This window comes from Coregonus lavaretus, assembly GCF_964263955.1.
Source record: "Coregonus lavaretus genome assembly, chromosome: 25".
In the NCBI taxonomy this organism is placed as follows: domain Eukaryota; kingdom Metazoa; phylum Chordata; class Actinopteri; order Salmoniformes; family Salmonidae; genus Coregonus; species Coregonus lavaretus.
Genome location: NC_140012.1, coordinates 13,787,398 through 13,808,801, shown reverse-complemented (window position 1 = coordinate 13,808,801; position 21,404 = coordinate 13,787,398). Strand labels below are relative to the sequence as shown.

Below are 21,404 nucleotides of genomic sequence, written 5' to 3'. Positions count from 1 at the left end.
ATTGAATCAACGCTGCCCTGAAGACCACAGCTGCTCTTACTACAGAGACCAGAGGGGGAAGGGCCTCACAAACCTCAGCACAAGCCAAAATGAGACAGCAATAAAAACCTTACGGCCATTGATAGTTGATAGGGTTAAGGTTTGGCTGGGCACTGCTGTTTTTGTTCAGCCATAACAACTGGGCTGCTCATTGTCACTAGGGTTGCAAAGCTACCGGTAATTTACCAAAGTTATCAGAATGTTCGGTAATTTGGGTATTAACAGGTAATCTATGGTAACTTTGGTAATTTATACTAGAATAACTTTAAGAAAATGTATTAGTATAAATGTTTTAAAATCTGTGTCCATATTGTCCATGAATTTCTAGTGCAGTGGTCACCAACTGATTGATCGCGATCGACTGGTCGATCTCCAAGTCATTCGTAGTCGATCACCAAACATGTCTGTAAAAAACAACAACGATAAAGCCTTGCGTTCCTATATTTTTTAATTGTGTTTAGCGCTGCTAGTGGTAGGTGCACTTGATTAAGCAGCCCCTAGTGTCTGGAAGGCAAAGTGTTCCCATTTTGAACCACTTCATGTGTCTAAAGGTAGAACCCAGAGAGCCAATCAAGTGTAACTATAGGCCTACCGCTGGCCAATCAGATAGCTCAGATCACTGTGTCTGCATAGTTTCCTCTAGCCATAGGCTGTAAAAAGAAACATTGAGTGCACAGCAAAGTTGATACTGTGATTTTAAAAACGTTTAAAACAATGACTAAAGAGAGACTCAACGAATATAGGAAAGAGCTGTTATTTTTATAAGTAAGTTCTTGTTTAAATTGTTATTCAGCACTGTCAAAACTTTGTTCAACACTTTTTATAAGCTATAGAATGCGCGTTCTTCCTACTTCCACTCACACTACAACTAGCACTGCAGCTGCAATGAATGAGTAGGCCTATAGCAAAGTGTTGTTCTTATTAGTGTCTTAATATGTAGGAATATTTCACTTTTTCTGGTCATAGGAGTAACAAAATGAATTGGTGCATGAGGCAGAAATAATGCAGTGCGACTTCAGTTTCGCCATCAGCTGGAAGACTGTGTCCCCTTTTCTCAACGAAGGGCGGGAGAGCGGAGGGACCTTGAGCCGGGTGAGAGGCAGCCTCACCTCTGTTCTCTCCCTCCCTCCCTCCATCCCCTCAGACTGACCATCAGATGCAGGCCATCAGTCCAGTAAAATAAAAAATGCTAATTATTATGCTCACTCATCTGTGCCTCACAAGTAATACAACAAATGATCTATTACCAGTGTGATGATATACCTACAATTTTGAAATATAATTTCAAAATGGTCTGAGAAGAACAACATTGGCAGAGCAATTCAAGCATAGCCAATATGCAGTAATAATGTATTGGGCCTATTATCACGTTTCAGGAGAAAACCCAGATGCAGACAGTGTTGAAGTAACAAAAGTTTATTACAAAAACAGGGGGCAGGCAAACAACAGGTCAAGGGGAGGCAGAGGTCAGTAATCCAGATCAGAGTCCAAAAGGTACAGAACGGCAGGCAGTCTCAGGGTCAGGGCAGGCAGAGGTCAATAATCCAGGGTGGTGTGACAAGGTACAGAACGGCAGGCAGGCTCAGGGTCAGGGCAGGCAGAATGGTCAAAACCTGGAAAACTAGAAAACAGGAACTTGAGACAGACCGGCGCAAGGGGAAAACCGCTCGTAGGCTTGACGAAACAAAACGAACTGGCAACAGACAAACAGAGAACACAGGTATAAATACACTGGGGATAATGGGGAAGATGGGCAACACCTGGAGGGGGGTGGAGACAATCACAAAGACAGGTGAAACAGATCAGGGTGTGACACCTATAGCCTACAGCACAAACCTCATTGCTACAGAACTGTTTTTAATAGGTGAATGTTGCATAGGCTTACTGTATGTTTTTAAAAAGTAAAATCGGAAAGGTAGATCTTGGCTTGCTTTTGGACTCAAAGTGATCTTGACTCAGAAAAGATTGGTGACCACTGTTTTACTGGATAGACCATATGGTTCAAGAGAAAATAGCCTAATTAACTCTGCAACTCTTCCAACTATTTACTTTTTTTCACAACTGCCACCAGTTTGGCAACAAAACATTTACAACAAATATATATTGACATAGTAAAATAAATAAACAGTAAAATGTAAAGGATATTTCATGCTGAAACCCTCATTAAACACCAATGGTATTCACTAACTTCATGGTTTATATTTAGGATAATGTTTTGCAGCTTTGTTATTCAATTTTAAAAAATTTACAAATAATGTTATTTCATTATTTTATCTATTTTACATGTGATAAGGCCACACAGAGGGCCAGAGATAATTACAGACGCCTGTGATAATCTGAAGTACCCAAAAGGCCACTAGATTGCATCTCTTAAATTCCCCCCCAAAACTTGAAGGATACCAAAATGCTGGTAGTTTACTGGTAAACTTCGAAGTTTGCAGTAATATACCCTCCCTTTGCAATGCTAGCACTGACACAACATACACCATGAAATATGGGCTCCTATGTCCATTTCTGAGGTGTATTAATAATATGATGTGTTGTTGTTTCGTGTTTTAGGATGGATTGTTTTAAATTGGGAAAATCATGGTTTAGCACCATCTGTGTGAAAAACCTGCAGGCAATGCTATAAAACAGCGCCTGTAGCCTCTCTTCTGGGTCAATGCATGTCATTGTACTGATTTGGAATATGCTGACAAGTGTTTTACTGCTGACTGTCTAGAAATGGGAATCCAGAGCTTTGCTCTCTTGTTAAATATTAATAGTAACTTAAGTACATTTACATAATGGATAGGCGTGGTAGTTGTTGTGAGGTAGTCTTGGGTGTCTGTTGAAAGTGTGATGTTGATTTAGCATTACTACTTATTAATTTGAAGTGTGTCCAAGAACCAGCAATCCACCCGTATAGGGGCGTTTGGCAGTGACAAAGGCTTTGCAAATCTACATAATTTGTTTCTACAGTACAGATTTTATCGAAGGTTGACACTATGCCGAACATACTATTCATCATACCCAATCTAGTGTTAGTGGGAATGCTAGGGACTTCCTATACTTCATTAAATATTTGGCATCTTAAGAAATGAATTGGTCGTTTACTAACAGGTATAGACTGAATTACTTTACAGATTGTATTTATACCGACAGTTATTTAGGATACGATTAATTAAAATCTGGGTCATATCTGGGGTGTACCCTTACTGTAAATCAGGGATGGGCAACTTTGATGGGGGTGGGGGCCACAAAAAAATCTAAACTCACCATGAGGGGCCACAGTGGCTCGCGAGTCTGCATACCCACATCCATACCCACACATGCAGTCAATTGATTTGTGCAGTTAAACTACTTACCTTTCTTAACTAAATGCACCATACCAGTAGCCATGGCCAGCCATAGCCTTTTGGGGGCACTAAGCGAGATTTGGTTGGGGGCGTCCTCACCTTACGGGCGGAAAAAATTATTGGTCCCGTCTTGACGGTGGAGAGAGAAATTAAGTCAGTGCCCTGCGTGACTGGTTGGTATTCGGCCATGATGACCAGTTTAGATGCTGGCTAGACTAAATTACTAATCTAAAATGTTTTTGCTGACATAGCTAATTGAGTGACTGTCAGTGACTGACATAACAAGAGACAAACTATTACCGAAAAAACAGGTTTCTGGCAAACAGTTGTGGCAAATCTTTCTTGTGGCAAACTCTTGTGGCGACTTGTGGACTTCTGGCAAACAATTCTGTGAAACTTGTGGCGAACATTCTGTTTGCAGAAAATTTGCTGCAAACTCATTCTGTATGCAAATTAGATCAGGTTTTTGGTTACATTTGACATTTTAGTCATTTAGCAGACACTCTTAGTCAAAGCGACTTACAGGAGCAATTAGGGTTTGTCTTCAGAAATTATTCACACCCCTTGACTTTTTCCACATTTTGTTATGTTACAGCCTGAATTTAAAATGGTTTAAATTGAGATTTTGTGTCTCTGGCCTACACACAATACCCCATAATGTTTTTAGAAATGTTTACAAAATTATTAAAAATTAAAAGCTGAAATGCCTTGACTCAATAAGTATTCAACCCCTTTGCTATGGCAAGCCCAAATAAGTTCAGGAGTAAAAAAGTTAATAAGTTGCATGGACTCACTATGCGTACAATAACTGTGTTTAACATGATTTTTGAATGACTACCTTGTCTCTGTACCCAACACATTCAATTATCTGTAAGGTCCCTCTGTCACGCCCTGACTCAGGGGACGCGTATATGTTGAGTCAGGGTGTGTATATTCCTTGTTGTGCTTTTTCTATGTGTGGGATCGAGCATGTATAGATCTATGTTGGCCGGTGTGGTTCCCAATCAGAGGCAGCTGTCGCTCGTTGTCTCTGATTGGGGACAATACTTAGGCAGCCTATTGGCACTGTCTAGTTGTGGGATCTTGTTCCGGTTAAGGTTGGTTGTGTATCTACCTTCGGACTTCACGTTTCGTTTCTTGTTTTGTCATGTGTTTATTAAGTTTAATAAACATGTACGTATATCACGCTGCGCCTTGGTCTGACCCGTCATTAAACAAACGTGACAGAAGATCCCACCAAACGAGGACCAAGCAGCGTGCCCAGGCGGAGTGAATAGCCATGTCACAGGTGGGCAATTTGTGGTCATGGGAGGAGATATTTGCGGGGAGAGGACCATGGGCTAAGGTAGATGACCAGGCAGGAGAGGAGCAACAGCAACACGGAGGAGGCCGGTCGAGGAGGAAGCCCGAGAAGCAGCCCCAATAAAAAATTTTTTGGGGGCACACGGGGTGGTTGGCGGAGCCTAGGGTTAGAGCAGAGCCAACTCCCCGTACTCACGCGAAGAGGCGTATGACTGGGCAAGCTCCGTGTTATGCGGAGCTACGTACTGTGTCGCCAGTGCGCCGGCACAGTCCTGTACGTCCTGTGCTTGCACCACGCACGTGCCGTGCGAAGATGGGCATCCAGCCAGGACGGGGTGTGCCGGCTCAACGCTCCTGGTCTCCAGTACGCCTCCTTGGTCCCGCATATCCTGCGCCAGTTCTCTCCTTTCCAGACCTCCAGTCAGCCTTCACAGTCCGGCCCAGCCTGTTCCTGCTCCTCGCACCAAGTCAGTGGTGCACGTCCCCAGCCCGGCCCGGCCTGTTCCTGCTCCTCGCACCAAGCCAGTGGTGCGCGTCGCCAGTCCGGCCCGGCCTGTTCCTGCTCCTCGCACCAAGCCTGTGGTGCGCGTCGCCAGCTTGGCCTGTTCCTAATCCTCGCACCAAGCCTGTGGTGCGCGTCGCCAGCCCCGCCCGGCCTGTTCCTCCTCCTCGCACCAAGCCTGTGGTGTTCCACCGGTGTTTGTCCAGTTCGGCACGGCCCGTGCCTGTTCCACCGGTGCCTGGTCCGGCACCGGTCAGCTGCTCCACTCCGGATCCAGAGCAGTCCGCTCCACCGGTGCCTGATCCAGCTCCGGTCAGCGGCTCCACTCCGGAGCCAGAGTAGTCCGCTCCACCGGTGCCTGATCCAGCTCCGGTCAGCGGCTCCACTCCGGAGCCAGAGCAGTCCGCTCCACCGGTGCCTAGTCCAGCTCCGGTCAGCGGCTCCAGTCCAGACCATGACGTCAGCCCCTCTCCAGGTTCGGGGTCTCCCACACCAGGCTCCAGACAATGCCTGGCGTATCGTGGGAGGAAGGAGAGGGGAAGCAATGCGCCGAGGTCTAGACCAGACCAGGGGCGCAACAGGGAGGCGGAGAGTGAGAGGTCGTCACGCCCTGAGCCGGATCCGCCTCCGAGGTGGAATGCCCACCCGGCCCCTACCCTGTTATGTTTATGTTGTGCGGTTGGAGTCCGCACCTTTGGGGGGGGGGGGGGGGGGGGGGGGTTACTGTCACGCCCTGACTCAGGGGACGCGTATATGTTGAGTCAGGGTGTGTATATTCCTTGTTGTGCTTTTTCTATGTGTGGGATCTAGCATGTATAGATCTGTTGGCCGGTGTGGTTCCCAATCAGAGGCAGCTGTCAATCGTTGTCTCTGATTGGGGACAATACTTAGGCTGCCTATTGGCACTGTCTAGTTGTGGGATCTTGTTAAGGTTGGTTGTGTATCTACCTTAGGACTTCACGTTTTGTTTCGTGTTTTGTCGTGTGTTTATTAAGTTTAATAAACATGTACGTATATCACGCTGCGCCTTGGTCTGATCCGTCATTAAACGAACGTGACACCCTCAGTCGAGCAGTGAATTTCAAACATTCAACTACAAAGACCAGGGAGGTTTTCCACTGCCTCTCAAATTGGTAGATGGGTTAAAAAAAAGCAGACATTGAATATCCCTTTGAGCATGGTGAAGTTATTAATTACACTTTGGATGGTGTATCAATACACCCAGTCACTACAAAGATACAGACGTCTTTCCTAACTCAGTTGCCGGAGAGGAAGGAAACCGCTGAGGGATTTCACCACGAGACAAAGCTTACTTTAAAACAGTTACAGAGTTTAATGGCTGAAGATGGATCAACAACATTGTAGTTACTCCACAATACTAACCTAATTGACAGAGTGAAAAGAAGGAAGCCTGTACAGAATATAAATATTCCAAAATCCTGTTTGCAATAAGGTACTAAAGTAAAACTGCAAAAAATGTGGCAAAGAAATGAACTTTATGTCATGAAGACAAAAGTGTGGTTCAGTGCAAATCCAATACAACACATTGCAGAGTACAACTCTACATATTTTCAAGCATAGTTGTGACTGCATCATGTTATGGGTATGCTTGTAATTGTTAAGGACTGGGGAATCTTTCAGGATAAAAAATTAACTAAATGGAGCTAATCACAGGCAAAATCATCAAGGAAAACCTGGTTCAGTCTGCTTTCCACCAGACACTGGGAGATTAATTCACCTTTCAGCAGGACAATAACCTAGACACAAGGTCAAATCTACGCTGGAGTTGCTTACCAAGATGAGTGGTCGAGTTACAATTTTGATTTAATCTCTAAAAGTCTAAGCTGTTGGGGGGTTGGTGGGGTACTAAGCTAACATATGGAATTGTTTTAAGATGGTCATACCATGGATCATTTAGCTATTTGATTTTTCTTTAGGTACGAAGAAATGTATATTTTAGAATTTTGCATTTACTACTATAGCCCGTAGAAACTAATTGAATGACACATTCATAAATGGCAAAAAAGACAGTCAAAAAATAAATCATAAGAACTAAGGTGTTGAAGTGTCTGTCCTATATCTAGGAGATATAAAAAGCTCAGGAAATATTTTAGTTTTTTTGGACACATCATTATCTCCTTATTTTTGTTGGCAAAAAACTACCTCCATACTTCCATTCATTTATATGGGTTACCTTCAGACGAGTCCCGGAGAACACCATCGTGTTCGTGAGAGTCTCCCCTTTCCATAGTGGGGTCATATTAGTTTGTACCTCAAACAGTTCAAACAGTTCGGACGCTACAGACGTTTTCATGAGAAGACCGATTTTTGGGATGTCTCATGGTCTGACAAACACTGCTGTAGCTCACCTTCAACCGCAGATGCAGAAGGCTGACATAGCAGATGCGGTGGATTGAGATGCAGCCCATGCAAAAAACCTTGAAATGTCTTGCTGAAACTGATGGATTTTGATGGTGATTTTTTTAATTATGCTACTTTGATTGACGCAGCAGTGCAGACATCTACCTTAGGGGGTTTTAATCAATTTTGAGTTCAGGCTGTAACACAACATGTAGAATAAGTCAAGGGGTATGAATACTTTCTGAAGGCACTGTAAATTCCTCGCTCAGGGGCACATGAACAGATTTTCCACTTAGTCGGTTACTGGCCCAACACTCTTAACCACTTTGCAACCTGCCACCCTGGTTACATTGTGTATTAACCACATTGAAATGTATCTATACTGAACAAAAATATACACGCAACATGCAACAATTATACTGAGTTGCAGTTCATATAAGGAAATCAGTCAATTGAAGAAAAATAAATAATTAGGCCCTAATCTATGGATTTGACATGACTGGGCAGGGGCGCAGCCATGGGTGGGCCTGGGAGGGCATAGGCCCACCCACTGGGGAGCCAGGCCCACTCACTGGGGAGCCAGGCCCAGCCAATCAGAATGTGTTTTTCCCCACAAAAGGGATTTATTACAGACAGAAATACTACTCAGTTTCATCAGCTGTCCGGTCTCAGACAATCCCGCAGGTGAAGAAGCCAGATGTGAGGTCCTGGGCTGGCGTGGCTACACAAGGTCAGCGGTTGTGAGGCTGGTTGGACGTACTGCCAAATTCTCTAAAATGACATTGGAGGCGGTTTATGGTAGAGAAATTAACATATAATTCACTGGCAACAGCTCTGGTGGACATTCCTTCAGTCAGCATGCCAATTGCACTTTCCCTCAAAACTTGAGACATCTGTGACATTGTTGTGTGACAAAACTGCCCATTTTAGAGTGGCCTTTTATTGTCCCCAGCACTAGGTGCACCTGTGCTGGGGACAAGCATTTTGCTACACCCGCAATAACATCTGCTAACTATGTGTATGTGACCAATACATTTGATTTGATTTGTAATGATCATGCTGTTTAATCAGCTTCTTGATTTGCCACACCTGTCAGGTGGATGGATTATCTTGGCAAAGGAGAAATGCTTACTAACAGGGATGTAAACAAATTTGAGATAAATAATAATTGTTTGTGTAATTCCTGGGATCTTTTATTTCAGCTCATGAAACATGGGACCAACACGTTTACATGTTGTGTTTATATTTTTTTTGTGATATCCAATTGGTAGTTACAGTCTTGTCCCATCACTGCAACTCCCATACGGACTCGGGAGAGGCAAAGGTCGAGAGCCATGCGTCCTCCGAAACACGACCCTGCCAAGCCGCACTGCTTCTTGATACACTGCTCGCTTAACCCGGAAGCAAACCGCACCAATGTGTCAGAGGAAACGCCGTACAACTGGCGACCGTGTCAACGTGCATGCGCCTGGCCCGCCACAAGGAGTCGCTAGAGCACAATGGGACAAGGACATCCTGGCCGGCCAAACCCTCCCCTAACCCGGACAACACTGGGCCAATTGTGCGCCGCCTCAATGTTCTCCCAGTCGCGACACAGCCCGGGATCGAACCTGAGTCTGTAGTGACGCCTCAAGCAAGGCGATGCAGTGCCTTAGACCGCTGCGCCACTCGGGAGGCAACATATAACTTTAAATGAACTTACATACTAAATGTACAAAATATGCTAAACAACATGTATTCAATGTCTTAACAGAAAAAAAAATCCCAATAGAACTTGAAATGATCAGCATGCTAATTAAGAAAAAGAGCAAAGACTGAATTTTTCCCAAATAAATTTACAACATTTACATGAGAGAAATTTGAAAACTATGGGGATGTTGATAACATAATGACCAGACCGCCCGCATTGCGTGCATGCACGAGCATTGCAAAATAAAATGAGACATACATTTTATTCAATAATTCCATCCAAACTGCTTGCGCGCATCAACAGGCGTCTGCGTAGCCAGGCGCTAAAATAGAACGTGTTTCTATTTTTTACGCTTGACCTGCTGCAAGTCCTGCTTCACCCATCTACTTATTTATTTTTATGAGCATCTACACGTGGGTGATTGAAAGATGAACGAGGTCCACACTCCAGTCCAGTTGGTGGCGGTAATGCACCTTAAAGTTGGTTGCCAACCGCCATATAAAATCCACAGAGGACGAATGAATGAGAGATTCATCAAAAACTAACTAAAACGAACGAGGTTTCTCCTTTTATCTGTGGATTAATTGTTGGAGTAGAGAACACACAGTTGTGTGTGACTCAAAATGTGTAACAATTCTACAAAGATCCAGCAAAAAAAAGGACCATATGTATTTCATGTAAAATCGAAACAATTAAAACAAAATTAAACCCAGTTCAGAACTTTGGAGATGGTGGCCCTGTTGAAGTCCTTCACCCAAAGCTTGTTGAATGCATGCACTGAAACAATCCGAACACACAAAACAAAAACAACATAAGGATACCTAAAACAATTTTGGCATCTTAATAGCAGGTAGACTCAGTGGCTAATGGGCGGGTTTGGCTTTGGAAAAATGGGGTCAGCTGTTACAAAGTCGCCTTGATGTTGCTATGCTTCTCTGAAACTGGCATTCAATATATTTTTCAGCATGGAAACAATGTTTCTGCCTTGTATAAATGCTATATAAACAAATGATGTAGCTACCATGAACTGGTATTTAAGCCTACTAAATCTACCTTTTAAATGTGTGGCCAACTGAGAGAGCCACGGTATACAATTTTTTTCTCCAGCCAAGCCTTAGCACAATTGATTAAAACGAATCAACTAATTATAATCTTCAATCTAGACTGGGGACTTCATCATTAAGAGCCAGATGTCTACTAGTTGTCTCAGGTGCATAAGGCTTGGGTGGAAGAAAAGCAACATTAAGTTGAGCTATGCCTAACTTGGCAATTCATATTATATTTACAAAATGAATTATTGTTAACGTACATCTCTAAACCATGCATGCAGGAAGCCTTGATCGATCTGTATGCATATTTATATATATATATAAAAAAAAACATGGGGGATTGGAAGTGATGCAGACAATTACATTGATGGAAGTTACAATCTTTCAGCAATATTAAGCTGATCTACCCCCTAAAAACAAAAGAAAAAAGAAGCCTTGATCTGGCGGACACATTTCTCTGTCCTCAGTTCGATTGAAGGCCTCAATCTCTCTTTTTGCCATAACTGATTGCTTCTAGAAAGAAAGTGAGAAGAAACAACACATGATCAAGATGAGCTAGCTACCCGGATTATCTGCATTGACCCCCCCTTGCACTAACTTTGACTCATCACATACGCTGCTGCTTATCTATCCTGCTGTCTAGTCACTTTACCCCTACCTATATATACTGTACATATCGACCTCAATTACCTCGTACCCCTGCACATCAACTCAGTACTGGCACCCTGTGTATATAGCCAAGTTATCGTTACTCATTATGTATTTATTCCTCTTGTTATTGTTATCTTTCTATTATTTTTCAAACTTTCTCTCTGCATTAATGGGAAGGGCACGTAATAATTTCACTGTAAGTCTACACCTGAGGTTTATGAAGCATGTGACAAATAACATTGCATTTGATTTTGTTTTGACTAGTTTAAAGGAATTAAATATCTAATTGCTACAAAGAATTGTTACATTTACAGTATGAGAATAATACATGCATTTGCTTACCTTATCAAGCTTGAGGACGATACACTCATTTATCACAAATAAAGTGTTATGAGTGAGTGTGCAAAAAAACCTCTTTCCACGGTGTTGATGCATCCTCGTCCCAATACAGCCTATTCCAGCACCATGGTTAGGGGAAGGGTATCCATCTGCAAAAGTGAAGTTTTGCTTTGATGTCAAGTCAGCTCAGTGTTGCTACCTTAGCAGTTGTGCTAGCTAACATGCTACTAAACAGTGACACTAGCATATTGACATGCATATTGGTATTAAAAGAGAGCAACTTATTCATCAAAAAATATAAGTGTTTAGGCAAATCAGTAGTTAGCGTGCTAGCTATCACATTATTTGTGCAAAAATATGACAGCTAACTAAGTGCTAGCCACTAGCTAGCTAGCCAGTCAGTGGCGCTGACAGATTGAAACTGATACCAACAAAATGTGTTTAACACTATCCCATAAAACATGACATTGCCAACCAGACATCCGTTTTTTTAAAGTCTATTTGAGCATTTAATTAATAAGTTAGACACTCACTGGACAACTTTGGTAGGTAGCTAGTTAGCTTGGTTTCCATTTTCCAACAAAATGTTATTCTCCCCCTGATTGGTTGTGAACGGTTACTGGTCTTGGAACTCAACTGTTTGCCACTAGTGGCAATAAATATTGTTGCTACAGGTTTGTCACAGATTCAAATAGAATATTGAGAGAATTGTTTGCCAGAAAAAAAAAAACTCTGGTGAACTGTTTGCCAATAAATATTATTGTTGCCAAATGTTTGCCGCAGATTTTTTTTCGGGGTCCCCGCTTTTGGAAATTTATCTACGGGCCTACAAAAGGGGGGCCAACCCACGGGCTGCCAGTTGCCCATCCCTGCTGTAAATGAATGATGCCATTGAATACAGAAATTAAAACCTATAACCACTGTTTTGGCCTCTTCTTCAAGCCAGTGCCATTCATCCTTTTATTTTCTTCTAAATATGTAATACTATATATTAAATTATACCACAATACACATCTGTATACAGTGGTGTAAAGTACTTAAGTAACAATACTTGAAAGTACTACTTAAGTAGTTTTTTCTGAGTATCTGTACTTTACATTACTATTTATATTTTTGACAACTTTTACTTTACTACATTCCTAAAGAAAATAATGTACTTTTTACTCCATACATTTTCCCTGACACCCAAAAGCACTCATTACATTTTGAATGCTTAGCAGGACAGAAAATGGTCCAACTCACTCACTTATCAAGAGAACGTCCCTAGTCATCCTACTGCCTCTGATCTGGCGGACTCACTAAATACACATCCTTCATTTGTAAATTATGTTAGCGTGTTGGAGCGTGCCACTGGCTATCCATACATTAAAATAACATGAAAATGGTGCCGTCTGATTTGCTTAATATAAGGATGTCACAATTCTCTAAAGCAGAACCCAGAAGCAGACCAGGACAAGGTGAGTAGAACGAAGGTGAGTATTCATTTACTGACTCAAATGTGGAAACAGAATAATCCAGGAGACGGAGCGGGCAGCGGAGGGGAGTTGGTGGGAGTGAATAGGCAGATCCAATGGTGTCACAGAAGCCACCAACGACCAGGCAGGGGTGGGGTGAATGTTCCGGGAGAATGACTGTAGACAGAGTAAACGGAGGTGAGTACACGGCAAGCAAAAAGTACAGAACAACAAAACAAACTCTAGTGAACTTGAGGCTGATACGCTGACACAACATACTGTTCATGGCTAACGATCCGGCAGGGAATGGATGTCAGGTCAGAGCTTATGAAGTGGAGAGGTGATGATCAGGACCAGGTGTGCAGATAGCTGATGAGATGCAGGTGCGGGTAATAGAGAGATCTCCCGCCTAGCTTCGTCGCCTGGCAACCAGACAGGGTGCGTTCAGGAAACAGGCAACACAGCCAGAAACAGACTCAGGAAGCGGGATTCATGACAAAGGAATTTGAAAGAATTTATACTATATTTTACTTTTGATACTTAAGTATATTTGAGCAATTACATTTACTTTTGATACTTAAGTATATTTAAAACCAAATACTTTTAGACTTTTACTGAAGTAGTATTTTACTGGGTGAATTTCACTTTTACTTGAGTCATTTTCTATTAAGGTGTCTTTACTTTTACTCAAGTATGACAATTGGGTACTTTTTCCCAACACTGTCTGTATAGCCTACATAGTAATAATTTGATTCCAAAGGTCTGGGAGGTGGCTCGAACCACACTGAGTGCATTCTACAGTCATAATTGACCTGTGAAATGTCCAATTGGGGCTTATTAGTTAAAACCTGTGATGTCTGTAAAGACAAAGTTAATTCCTATGTGCCCCTGCAGCCCCCGTTCTCCCCGGCACCATGCCTGAACCCCCATTACCCTGTCACTGGCAATTATCCATCTGCTAATGGTTGTGATGGGGTGTATGCCCCCAAGAGTATAGCCTCTAGAGAGTGCTTTTAGGGCTGCTACAACCTCTGCACCACTGTATTCTGCCTGCCTGACTGAGGAGTGTGTGTGTGTACTGGTGCATTGATTTCCTATAGCACTGACACAGTGGTGAGCAGTGTGTAAAGTAAAGCATATCAGACTGGTCACCTGTGACGATGCTGCATGGGGAAGCTATTTTAGACATAACACAGATAGGAGGATTGATAAGGGATTGATCAGTGGAGCCCCATGCTTTGATTAAGAGACTCAAAATTATAACGATACCGTCTCATAACATGGATAGTGAACGGAACTTATAATGGTCAGGTCAATACTGTGTTGTTTCTGTTGGCTTCCTAATGAATCTATTGATTTAGCATCTTCATCTTCTTGTTGATTCAGCACTTCTCTGGTCAGCATCAGCCCCAGGTAGTGGTTTGGAAAATACTGTGTATTGTTGGCAACACAATCTCACACTAAATTCGTGCAAATATGTACAAAAAGTATTTCAGCAGATTTCATGCATTTTTGTGCGTTTTTGTGTGGCTTAATCCGTGTGAAAATACACACATTTTTGTGCGACTTCATTCGTAGAAAAATATATTTGTTGGGGGCAAACTTCGGAACAATCTTTTGAAAGTTATTGGCACAAGGCATTTTGGGCAATGGTGTCCTACACTGTGTTTTTTTGTGTCCCACATGTATTTATATATTTAAAAACGAACATGTTAACAACCCAACATTGTTAATCAACCAGGTTGTCACCGAAATACTTATAATATAATAGTAGCCTTATGTTTTTTTTACAAATACAAGTGCTGATTTCTAAGCTTGTTTTCGCTTAATACTTTGGGATACTGGTGCTATGTCAGATTTTATGAGGGTTGCCAGATTGGAGTAAAAAGCTGTATTGTCTGGTTTTTTTTGTGGTATCAATGAAGGTATTTGATTGGGAATGGGGATACATTTTCATTATGGGAAATTCATTCATCAATAAATGTGGGGAAACAACACCTGCAAAAAAACAACAGGTTAATGTAAAATAATTATGGCACTTCCAAGGCCGTTTCATGATGATTATTATGGTTGTGTCAATCATGTAATATACAGTGCATTCGGAAAGTATTCAGACCCCTTCCGCTTTTCCACATTTTGTTACGTTACAGCCTTATTCTAAAATGGATGCAAACATTTTTTCTCATCAATCTACCCACAATACCCCATAATGACAAAGGAAAAACAGTTTTTATTTGAAAAGTTAGCACATTTATTAAAAATAAAAACTGAAATATTACATTTACATAAGTATTCAGACCCTTTACTTAGTACTTTGTTGAAGCACCTTTGGCAGCGATTACAGCCTTCTAGTCTTCTTGGGTATGACACTACAAGCTTTCTCCTATTCATCTCTGCGGATCCTCTCAAGCTCTGTCAGGTTGGATGCTACATAGCTATTTTCAGGTCTCTCCAGACATGTTCAATCGGGTTCAAGTCCGGGCTCTGGCTGGGCCACTCAAGGACATTCAGAGACTTGTCCCGAACCCACTCCTGCGTTGTCTTGGCTGTGTGCTTAGGGTCGTTGTCCTGTTGGAAGGTGAACCTTCGCCACAGTCTGAGGTCCTGAGCACTCTGGAGCAGGTTTTCATCAAGGATCTCTGTACTTTGCTCCATTCATCTTTCCCTCGATCCTGACTAGTCTCCCAGTCCCTGCCACTGAAAAACATTTCTAAAGCTAACCAGCTTCCGTTAGCTTCCCATTCCAGCTCAGGCTTCATCCGTACTACGACGGTCGATATTGCTCGTTTGCCTGCCACTATCTCTAGCAGGCTTGTAACTACGCGTGCTTGTTGCAAATGGCTAGTCGAACGCCGAACTCTTCATTGAGATAATGCGGAAACATCCACAATTTCATTTGTGCCTTAGTCAAAACGAAAGAAAAGTTATCTTGCAAATTCAGCAGGCTACGGTGTGAAATAAGCATTTAGAAGTTCCATCTTTATTTGATTACTTATTGTTAATGCCGTATTTGGAGTGATTTGGTGTGCTTATCAATGCACAAGCACTGTTTTCCCCACTGCTATAAATATTTGTATTTATTAAGTCATACAAAATAAAGTGTTACATTGCGTGAAGTTTAAAATACATTCTGTCACTACTAAATGTGTTATGTGATATATTTTAACATGACTATTTTTAACACAAAACAAACATTTGATTAATAAAATATTTAATCAGTCGTCTTCCTCAAATGAAGGGGATGGGAGGGAATCTGATTTCATTGGTCCTCAACTTGTGGCTCAGTCATTTCATTCAGGGTAAGTGGAGTTAGCCCTGAGTTAGCCTGCCCCGGATTAGGTCAGTTCTGAAGGATTCGTTGCCATCGAAATTTACCTGGCTAAAAGGTGAGCCACTTTCTTATGACCAGTTATCCCGAGTTGAACTCAGAGGTTACCTAGCTAAATCGTCAAACCTGCTTCGTAGGATACCCCTCTGATCCCTTTGTCCTAGTGTGATTGCTGACACTGGGATAGAGGAGACAGATAATCCTAACAATGAGAATGAAAGCTTATTTTATTATCAGAAACATGTGATATGCAAATAAATATGTAAATGATAGTAGTATTAGTAAAGCTAAGGTAGATTTCCATTACAGTGTTTGTTGGAGAACATTACAAGTCTCCAAACTCTAGAGGGCGTTAGAGTACAACAAACCACACACCGAGCAGCTTATAGAAGGCTGGTTACGGGTGTGTGACTGCAACCCCTGTAATGCGTCTTCTTCCAGAATTCCTGATATGCCTAAAATACATTGTCAAGTAATAAGTAACTATTGCAATAGAGCACCTGGACTGTTCTTATCCTAAATAATCTGTCCTTGATGACCTATTGATGATGACATTGAGGACCAGGTTCCTCCATCACCTCCAGGTGGCCTGGTCCTCCTGCACCACCGAGTTGGGCGTGTTCAGGCCGGCGAAGATGGACTTCCTGTGGGCGGGGCCTCTTCTCAACCTGCTGTCCATCCTCTGCCTGTCGTCTTTGACCTTCTGGAGGCAGGAGGCACACAGGCAGCTCTCCCTCACCAGGTACAGGCACTCCACCCTCTGGATGGGTTCTATGCCTTTGTCGTCCTCCAAGGGCATGGGATTGCACTTCAGGTTGACGGTCTCCAGGTGGGGCAGGTTGCAGAGGCACTCAGGCACCTGGGTCAGGTGATTGCTGAACAGGCCCAGGTGGCGTAGCTCCTTGAGGGCTGCGATTGAGGACGGGATGGTCTCTGGGACGTTCATGCCCAGATTGAGGCACCTCAGCTTCCGCAGGAGAACAATCTCGTTGGGGAGTCCTACAGTGCTCAGACAGTTGTTACACAGGTTGAGGCTGTATAGATTCTGGAGGCGCCCGATAGCTTCCGGAACCTGGTCCAGCTGGTTGCTGTGGAGGTCCAGCCAGCGGAGGTTGACGAACTTGTCGATGGAGTCTGGGATCTTCTTGAGCAGGTTGCGGCTCAGGTCTAGCTCGTCCACATCGCACAGCTTCAGGATGCACTTGGGAAAGGTGGAGATCTCCATGTTGCTGAGGACCAGCCAACGTTTGCCATCCACGGTCAGCTTCAGGGCCAGCTTAGCCATCTTCAGGGTGATCTTCCGGCCTTTAGGCTCGCTTGACCGCTTCTTGCCCTTGGCCATCGTGCTTTAAAAAATAAATTAAATGTTCAACATGTTATGAGTTTAGTGTTCAACATGTTATGAGTTTGATTAAAGGTTGTTTCCTTGGTTAAGGTTTAACCTGTTCCATCAATATATTATTAATCTTTCCATGGTTCTACTACTTCAAGGATTGTAACATTGCTGTTAGTTTCTCCTTTACACCATGAAGTAGGCAGTAGAAAAATGGAATTACTAGTAGAACTGGAACGTGATGTAATAGATATTGTTAAGTGTCATAATCCCTTGCATAAATGACAATAGACTTGTCTCACTGTATATGCTCATCACATTACAACAAAGGACAAGACACAGCCAACTGTTGTTTGCCATTGTAGCAGAGAATGAACATGCACCTTGACCATAACAACTCTCAATCCCACCTTTAGTAGAATAAAATAGTGAATAGTCATTGTTTTACTGTATAACTTGTCTTTAAAATACCAATCGTACAACAGTTTTACCTATTCTCACATTCACCCTATTCAACCTAACCTTTTAAAACACTTTAACATCACAACTTGATTTTACTGTATGACTTATTAGCAATAATCAAGTTTCATTTATTCTGAACTTGGTTATAGAAAATTGTTTCGTTTTCTTACCACCATTAAAGTTTGTCCACCACCCAGATCAGTGCAGAGCCGGAGAGGGTGCAATCTCCAGACCTAAGACACAGGAACGCTCTCCCAAGGTTTGTTGAGGATCCTTCCATCTCCCTGGCTGTGAATTATACACAAGAGCCACCAAGAGCCATGCAATTAAAAACCAGGAAAGGTACTGCTCTGTCGTTTTTAAGTGGATACAGCTAAGGACCTGTGTTTGATGATTTTTCTGTCAGCCTGGCCTGCATGCACTGTGAGTGCTGCTAGCTTTCTCTTGTTTTTCCTTGTTACCAAGTAACTGAATTGTGTGGTCCCTGTAGTTTATGGCTAGGTCTGAGACCTTCAGGGGAAAAAGTTAGTGCACTGTTGTTGCTGTTGCTTTCTTACTGTATACATTCGGTATACATTTATCATACAGTTGAAGCTCAGAACAATTAAACAAAACACCAAATAAGCCTGTCATGTTGAGACATAAATGGTGGAAAATCATATACTATTTTCATGTATGATTATCATATTTACAGTGAAGTAATTTACCACCTTGTTAATTGAAGTGGGCCCTCATCCTACAGGAATAAAAATAAAAAACAACATGTTTTCTTTTACTTGGAGATGGAGAAAGATAGATCTTTGGCTAATGGAAGCCCTACGAGAGTATTGGCATTCAACATAAAGAAATAGTCTGAGTGGAAAGTAGGCCTTGAAATGTCCCCTTTGGTCTTATCCCCGTCCTGTGTCTGTAAATAGCATACACTATGACCCACATCTCAGACTAGACTTGGCCCGATAGCTTTATGAAATTTGTCACATAGGATAACTTACAACTACACACGTGCTGTACCTCACTACATTACTCAATGCTGCCAACAAGGGTATTTTTAGGATATAGGCATTTCATGAAACACATCCAAGACACTGTAATGCCAGTCAGTATCATTTAGCAATAATAGATGGTACCATGCTAATGGATGGTGGAAAATAATTTAATCTTACCTTGATTCAAAATTCCAGCAGCACAAATTAATAAAGAACTCCATGGCTTTGTGTCCTACTGAGAATGGTTCTAAGAATGGAACAGATATTTATAATGTCACTCACTATTGTAAATACATAGGGGAGAGTGGGGTAAGTTGAGCCAAATGGGGAAAGTTGAGCAACCTTTGTTTCTAGGAAACAAACACAAAATTAATAATTTGACCAAATACACTATATATACAAAAGTATGTGAACACCACTTCAACTTAGTGGATTCGGGTATTTTAGCCACACCCGTTGCTGACAGGTGTATAAAATCGAGCACACAGCCATGCAATCTCCACAGACAAAAATTGGCAGTAGAATGGCCTTACTGAAGAGCTCAGTGACTTTCAACGTGACACCGTCACAGGATGCCACCTTTCCAACAAGTCAGTTTGTAAAATGTCTGCCCTGCTAGAGCTGCCCCAGTAAACCGTAAGTGCTGTTATTGTGAAGTGGAAACGTCTAGGAGCAACAATGGCTCAGCCGTGAAGTGGTAGGCCACACAAGCTCACAAACTGGACTGCCGAGTGCTGAAGCGCGTAGTACGTAAAAATTGTCTGTCCTCTGTTGCAACACTCACTACCGAGTTCCAAACAGCCTCTGGAAGCACCGTCAGCACAATAACTGTTCGTCAGGATCTTCATGAAATGGATTTCCATGGCCAAGCAGCCACACGCAAGTCTAAAATCACCATGCACAGTGCCAAGTGTCGGCTGGAGTGGTGTAAAGCTCGGAAGAAACCAAATGGAAAAAGTGGTAAGCAAGTTAGGTAAAAAAAAAAAAAAGTTTTTCACAAAGTCAAATGAATGTATTGTGTTAGAGGTTTTATGACGCTTCTATCTAAACCAAAGTAGATAATTTTAAGATTGTTCTATACATCAGTTGGGGTCTTTATAACCTTAAATATGAGATCCTAATCCTAGCATGAAAGTGCATCCGTGTAGCTGTGTGGGCTAATATAGTCAAAATGTTTGCCTTAGGGGAAGTTAGCCAATGGATGAGACAATGGTAAATTGAGAAAATTGAAGTGTTTTCTTCCCAGGCATAATGCAAGGCATTATTGCTGGGATATGAGGTAACATCAAACTGTTAAAAATGTTTTTTTTAAGTATAAAGCATTTGTTAGGTGTTAAGCCTGTGTTAAAATATGTTTTAAATGATTAAAAGACAATAAAGTGATTGTGTTGAATTGAGTTTGGGAAATAAATATAGACATGATTTTTTAAAAGTTGGGGGTAATATTTAATTCAGCACAGATATTTGCTGGCGGCTTCATTTACCCTGGGTCACGGCTCAACTTACCCCATACCTGAAAAGTGATGTGAAAAGTGATAGTCTCTGGTGCTTGCAAATCCTTAAATGTACCTAATAAAGCATGCCTTTCCATCAAATCTGTGCTTTGACATTTTCCATGGCCTATGTAGATTTTATTTGTTAAAGACAACTGAATCTGTTGTTAATAAATGTAGGGTATAGTTTAGTCTAGCCAATTAAACAGAGTCAACTTCCCTCCAGTGCCTGAATTACACATAGACCATATGCAGCTATATGCATGTAATGAAGAGAGACAGACATACTGACCTAATTGAGCATGGCCCAGTGCACCTTGGGGACCTGCGAATAGGCAGGATAGATTACACTTGATGATCTGCAATGTAAGGACTGTATCCGAGAGACAGAGAGAGAGTGGGAGAGGGGGAGGGTGAGGGAGGTTGAAAGAGAGAGAGAGAAAGGGGAGGGGGGTCATTACGTTCAAGTTTATTGGGCTGTCCACAGACGGAGACCAAGCAAGACTGATTCTCCAGGTAGGTGTGTCTTTCAATGGAATCCTGTTTCTGGTCCCCAGGAGGACATCACATCACAAGAGCCTCTTGTTTACCTGTGTTCAGTCTGTCATCCTCCCCTGTAAAAAGCAGCCAGGTCTCCCGTGATACAAGTCAGTATTCGACATCCATCCATGTCTGAGGACGTCGGGAGATGACATGGAAACCGGCCACTAGGGGCAACAATGAGCGCTGTTGCCTTCAAGTAGGTTTCAGTTTTGCAAGGGTATTGTGGACAGGGATGGCAAATGGGCATAAGCATCTGTTTCTTGTGCCAAAAATCCAGTTGAATCCATGTTTGAAAGTTGTTTTTGAGATTTTTGTTTTAAGCCTATCCCAAACCTTAACCCTTACCTTAAAAAATAGGAGTTAATGCCTAAACTGTGAAGTTTGAGAAACATGGATGAACTTCTAATTCTGACGTGAGACTGTGAGAGCTAGTTGGTAAAAAGAGCTCTGCTCTACTGGAGGGTGATGATTCCTCTGTAACAGCCAGACAACCAGCTCAGTATAAACTCACCTACCTCAATTTCATTCACTGGT

The 21,404-nt window shown here is 42.3% G+C and overlaps 1 pseudogene across 1 annotated transcript; it reads right to left on the bottom strand.

Annotated features, from left to right (window-relative positions):
* Positions 1-16,627: 16,627 nt before the first annotated feature.
* Positions 16,628-18,128, bottom strand: LOC311100382 (leucine-rich repeat-containing protein 18-like; annotated as a pseudogene). The gene is made up of 2 exons: positions 18,019-18,128; positions 16,628-17,399 (listed from the first exon to the last, which is right to left on the bottom strand). The product of its transcript is annotated as a leucine-rich repeat-containing protein 18-like (transcript).
* Between the last annotated feature and the right edge of the window lie 3,276 nt (positions 18,129-21,404).